This window comes from Ursus americanus, chromosome 24 (genome assembly GCF_024610735.1).
Source record: "Ursus americanus isolate L20-20 chromosome 24, mUrsAme1.1.p, whole genome shotgun sequence".
Lineage (NCBI taxonomy): Eukaryota > Metazoa > Chordata > Mammalia > Carnivora > Ursidae > Ursus > Ursus americanus.
The window spans coordinates 40,285,368-40,291,353 of record NC_142150.1 but is presented as its reverse complement, the minus strand read 5'-3'; the positions used below and the strand labels follow the sequence as shown (position 1 = coordinate 40,291,353).

The 5,986-nt window shown below is 48.5% G+C and overlaps 1 pseudogene; it reads right to left on the bottom strand.

Moving 5' to 3' along the window:
* Positions 1-1,076: 1,076 nt before the first annotated feature.
* LOC123778383 (nucleoside diphosphate kinase A pseudogene) lies at positions 1,077-2,499 on the bottom strand (annotated as a pseudogene).
* Positions 2,500-5,986: the final 3,487 nt, after the last annotated feature.

Here is a 5,986-nt window from a genome sequence, read left to right as displayed (position 1 = left end):
GTGTATGCATTTGTTAAAATGTAGCCAATGTGGGGCACCTGGGTGGCACAGCGGTTAAGCGTCTGCCTTCAGCTCAGGGTGTGATCCCGGCGTTATGGGATCGAGCCCCACATCAGGCTCCTCCGCTATGAGCCTGCTTCTTCCTCTCCCACTCCCCTGCTTGTGTTCCCTCTCTCGCTGGCTGTTTCTATCTCTGTCAAATAAATAAATAAAATCTTTTTTTAAAAAGTAGCAAATGTACACTTACGAATTAGGCATTTCATTTCATGCAAATTTTATCTCAAAAGAAAAAACTCATAAATCAATAGGATTCCTAGTTAATGAAATGCATGCTGTAGTATCCAAGGGAAGCATACTCATGTCTGCAAGTTCTTTGAAATTCTCAACAAATAATGGATTGATGGATGGCGAGAAGGGTGGGTAGATGAATGGGTATGTGATGGAGCAAGAGTGAAATCAGAATGAGCGTCTAGGGAGGTAGGCGTACAACTTTTCTATATGTTTGAAAATTTTCATAATATATATATTTTTTAATTTAGACAAAAACCACTTGGAATCCTTGATACACATGCCAAGTGCCCCCCAGCCCCTGGCAATGTGACTCCCTGGGCTCAGCCTGGGACCCGGAGTCTAGACAGGTTCTTTAGAGGATTCTTGGTACATTGGAGCCTCTAAAAGACCCAGTTAGGTGCAAACACAAAGCCTTTCCAAGGATCAGTCTTCTAAAGGGGTCTCTCCAGAGTCTCTCTCACCTCCTTATTGGGGTTCTCTGCTTCTGTCCTATGGCCGACACCATCGGCAGAAATCAACTCTCTTATTAAATTCACAAAGGCCTCCAAGGTCTAAACTGAGCCCAGAAGGATTCTCTTTTTTGGGGGCGGGGGTGGGAGGAATGAAACATTGTAATCTGCTGGTAGCACATAATACTGAACAGGGAGTGCTCCTAGTTCCCCTCCAGATTATAAGGAAGTTCTCAAAAATACCTGGATTTGCTAGAGCCTGGCCCCCTGCCCATGAGAGGGACAGAGAATGGAGTGGGCAAAGCATTGAGGTCTGCTCTCTTGTCACTCACAGATTCAGTTCTGAGCACAGCTCTTCTAATCCACCAGCTCCCCAGGCCAAAATCACAAGCCAATCTCCTCTGTACTCTATATGGAATCACTGCCATGGGTAATGTTCCTGACAACTTGGATGCAAAAGTTCCCATGGATGGTCCCAGGCTTGGAGTATGAGGGTTGGTCTCCCAGAGCATCACTTGGCCTGTGTTCACCACATTCAGCCCCTTCCAGGCCATGGCAACAACAGGCCCTGATTGCAAGTACTTCACCAGGCTGGCAAAGAAAGGATGGTCCTTCGGGTCAATGTAGTGTTCCTTGTGAAGGTCTTCTGAAGCCTGAATTAATTTCATAGCAATGAGGAAGAATCCTTTTTGCTCAAAACGCTTGATGCTCTCTCCCAAGAGGCTGCACTGGACTCCATCAGGCTTGATGGCAATGAAGGTATATTCACTGTTGGCTGTGGACCTGGGGATAGACAGCCCACCAGCTGCTCGGGTTGCAACTCTATCTGGGGCTGCCTGCACTGGAGGAGCCCAGAAGGATTCTGAGGCCTCTTTGGGCAGACCTAGCCCAACCCATTGCATCCCTGAGCTCTACAAGGCTCCCGCTTGGGTACTCACAGGGTTTCACAGTCTTGCAGAGAACCCGGACACCCAACACGCAAAGAAGGAGAAGAAAATGGACAATCAAATGATAGTTTCCCTTAGGAAACCCCCCTGCTTCTACCCCCAAGGCCACCTCTCTATGCCAGCCAGTTTTCCCTGCAGCCCCACCACACCGGTCTCTGGCCTTTAGCCTCCCTCAGCTGAGGGCTGAGGACCATCACCTGGCTCTGGTAATTGACCCGGGAAGCCCAAAGGGAGGTGGCAGGGGCTCAGGGGAGGGGGAGCCCCAGGTGCTGCCGGAAGTGGAGCTGTTAATTAAGTGGCTCCTCCCCTCCCAGGGAGAGGGAGATGGGGAGCTGCAGAGGCTCTTAAAGGGGACAAGACCCCTTTCTGAACCTATCAGGAAGAGCCCTGCTATGTCCCAGGCTTTCTTCACAGGTCACACCCGGGATTTGTCCTATCCTCTGGGCCTCACTGGTGGAACTACTCACTGGGAGAGAAGCCTGTTAAGGAACCCATGTGACCAGGGTTCCTCTGAGAAGCCTTAGGGAGTCCCTGGGAGAAAAGGACCAGGAGAGGGCACTCTAATGCCCAGCTCCAGCTCCAGCTCCAAGGGGTGGGACAGAGGCAAGACTAAGGAAATCCTGAGAAGGGATCCTCAGAGGGGTCAGGGAGTCAGATGGTTGTGATAAGCAGCAGCAAAGAGGGCCCCTTGCTAATGCCCGGCGGGCGGCTTGGCTGTGGGACGCACCTGAACCGTACCCACAGCCATGGCAGAGTTTCTCTGCGTGCGGCCCCACCAGCACATCACGCTCACCTGGGAACTTACCGTGCATGTTCCCCATGTACAGCGTCAGGCCCCCTCTCCTTCCCGGACCTATGAATCAGAAACTTGGAGGCTAAGCCCAGCAATCCACAAGCCCTCTAGGTGATTCTGACACATGCTCGAATTTGAGAACTGGTATAATCAGATTCTGGAGTTGGGCTGCCCAGAAAACTTCCTCCATTCACAAAGTCATTCACATTCCACAAACATTTATTAGCACCTTCTATGTGTGGACCCCGCGTCAAGTGTCACGAGGAGCCCAAAGTGGGACAAATTATAGGCAGACTGATTAGAAAGTACAAAGCAGGGCAAAGAGCCCGAGGAAGGAGCCACTCTTTCTGGTTAGGGGGATTGGACAGGACTTCCCAGAAGAGGTGGGCTTTGAGATGGGCCTTAAAGGACGAGTTAGAATCAACAGAGCAGAAAAGGAAGGCGCTTACAAAACCAAAATCTAACTTTTATTTTAATTATTTTTTTTTAAGAGAGAGAGAGAGCACATAAGCGGGTGGGGTGGGGCAGAGGGAGACGGAGAGAGAGAATCTTAAGCAGGCTCGATGCGTGGAGTGCGATATGGGGCTTGGTCTCAAGACCCTGAGATCATGACCTGAGCTGAAATCAAGAGTTGGACGCTTAACCAACTGAGCCACCCAGGCGCACCACCAAAACCTAGCTCTTATTTATTTATTTATTTTAAAGATTTTATTTATTCATTTGAGAGAGAGAGAGCATGAGCGGAGGGGACGGGGTGGGGGGAGAGGAGCAGAGGGAGAGGGAGAAGCAGGCTCCCCACTGAGAAGGACCCTGAGATCATGACCTGAGTGGAAGGTAGATGCTTAACCATCTGAGCCACCCAGGCGCCCCCAGAACCTAAAGCTTTTAAAGCCTTATAGCTTTGGGGATAAATTCAAGTGCCTCAGCACAAACTTCTCCATGATCCAGCCCCTGTCTCCTGCATTGACTCCATCTCCTGCACACCACACCTCCATCCACAGATCTGAGGAAAACGGAGCTGCTCAGAGGTGCACACACAGCACGGTACTTCTTATTGCCAGGCCTTTGCTCAGGCTGCCCTTCTGCCTGGAATGCCCTCTTTGTGTCTCTTAGCCCAAAAGCCACCCATCCTTTAGGACTCCTTTTAGGTGTTTCCTCTTCCAGGAAGCCCTCCTGACTCCTGGATGGTTAAGAATCATCCTCTAGGGGGACGCCTGGGTGGCTCAGTAGGTTAAGCGTCTGCCTTCGGCTCAGGTCACGATCCCAGGGTTCTGGAATTGAGTCCTGCATCGGGCTCCCTGCTCAGCGGGGAGTCTGCTTCTCCCTCTGCCCGCTGCTCCCCCTGCTTGTGTGCTCGTGCGCGCTCTCTCACAAATAAATGAATCAAATCTTTTAAAAAAATAAAAAGCTGGGGCGCCTGGGTGGCACAGCGGTTAAGCGTCTGCCTTCGGCTCAGGGCGTGATCCCGGCGTTACGGGATCGAGCCCCACGTCAGGCTCCTCCGCTAGGAGCCTGCTTCTTCCTCTCCCACTCCCCCTGCTTGTGTTCCCTCTCTCGCTGGCTGTCTCTATCTCTGTCAAATAAATAAATAAAATCTTAAACAAAAAATAAAAATAAAAAGCTCCTTTATCTTAATCCCCTGTTAGAATGAGAACCTACTGTGAGTGGGCATCTTCTTCAACTTTGTGACCCTAGACCCTAGTGCAGTGTGCTTTCAAAACAGTTATTTAGCAAAGGAAAGAAGAAAGGGAGAATGTTAAATAGGACGTCCAGGGGGAAAACCATGGCAGGAATGATGCAGAGCCTGACAAGGAGCACATCCCGAAGGCAAAGGCACAAAACGTTTTCCTCTCCCTGGAGCCTGGAACAGAGGAGACGGTGCTTAGCAGCCAGGAGCCTCTTGCCGCCTGCTTGCTGGCTTGACAGATCTGGCATATGCGCTTTGAATCCAATTGTCATCTGCTGAGCATTGCTGCTAGAATGTTCCAGTCTGTCGGGCCAAATGTGACTCCATAGAAGCCTCTTCAGCACTGTGGGTTGGTTTCTGAGTTGGGGTATGGGTTTATTAATTCGCAAGAACCCCAAGAGCGCATCAGAAGATGCTCAACGTCATTAGTCACGAGTAAAATGCAAATGAGATCTACAACTCAAGACCATTAACATGTATCAGAACGGCAAAAATAAAGAAATAAAACGGAAAATACCAAGTGCCGACAAGGACACACAGCAACTGAAACGCTCATACCCTGCAGGTAAGTACGCAAACCCTTACAGCCACTCTGGAAAACAGTTTGGTAGTTTCTTATCAAGTCAAACATGCACTTGCCATGTAACCCAGCGATCCCCATCCTCGGTATCTACTTGAGAAATATGAAGACTTAAGTTCATACAACAACTGGGATGTCGATCCTTACAGGAGCTCTATTTGAAATTGTCAAAAATTGAAAACAACCCAAATGTCCATCAACAGGTGAGTAATAAAAAAGTGCTGGAACAGCCATACAGTAGGATACGTCTCATCAGTAAAAAGGAACAAGCTACGGATACATACAGCAACGTGGATAAATCTAACTGTATCACTCGAGAAAGAACCCCATTCCGAAAGGCTACATGCTGTCTGAACTCATTTACATGACACACTGGAAAAGGCAAAACCCGGAGTGGAGAACAGGTTGCCAGTGGTTGGGGTGGGAGGAGGGTTTGACCACTAAAGGGTAATCTGAAGTAATTTTCTGGGGTGACAAAAACTGTTCTCTATTCTGATCTATCCTTGAATCTATACATATGTTAGAAAATCATAGACTTATACAGCAAAAACAGTGAATTGTACTACATGTAATTTTTTTTTAAATGCAATACCAGTTTTGGGGTGCCTGGGTGGCTCAGATGGTTGTATCTGCCTTTGGCTCAGGTCATGATCTCTGGGTCTTGGGATCAAGCCCCGGGCTCCCGGCTCAGCAAGGAGTCTGCTTCTTCCTCTCCCTCTGCCTCAACCCCCTGCTCATACGTTCTGTCTGTCTCGAATGAATAAATAAAATCTTTTTTAAAAATTAAAAAATAATAAAAAATGTAATACCAGTTTGAAGTAAAAAAGAATCCCAAGTGACAAGGCATCCTCAGGCCCACAAGTGGTTCCCCTCCCACTGTCTTGTCTGCAGTGGCCAGTGTCAGTGTCACCTCTAGCTCTTTAGGCAAGGTCATTGGGTCATACAGCCCTCCTGGGTGGCTCATGGTAGCAAGCTACAATCCTCCCATCTAGTTTGATCTCAGGGTCATCTCCATAATGACAGTTAATTTTGTCTTCTTCACCGAAGTATCGCCAAAGGGCTAGAATAGTGCTTATAGTTATTCAAATAAATATTTGTTGATTGAGTAAATATTTGTTATCCCTTTATGTGACTGGCTCCAAATTCCTGAATCCACCCTCTTAATTGAAATGCTCATCACATACAGACGTAGTGAAGAGAAGGGCCATATGCACCCCAATGTTCATAGCAGCATTGTCC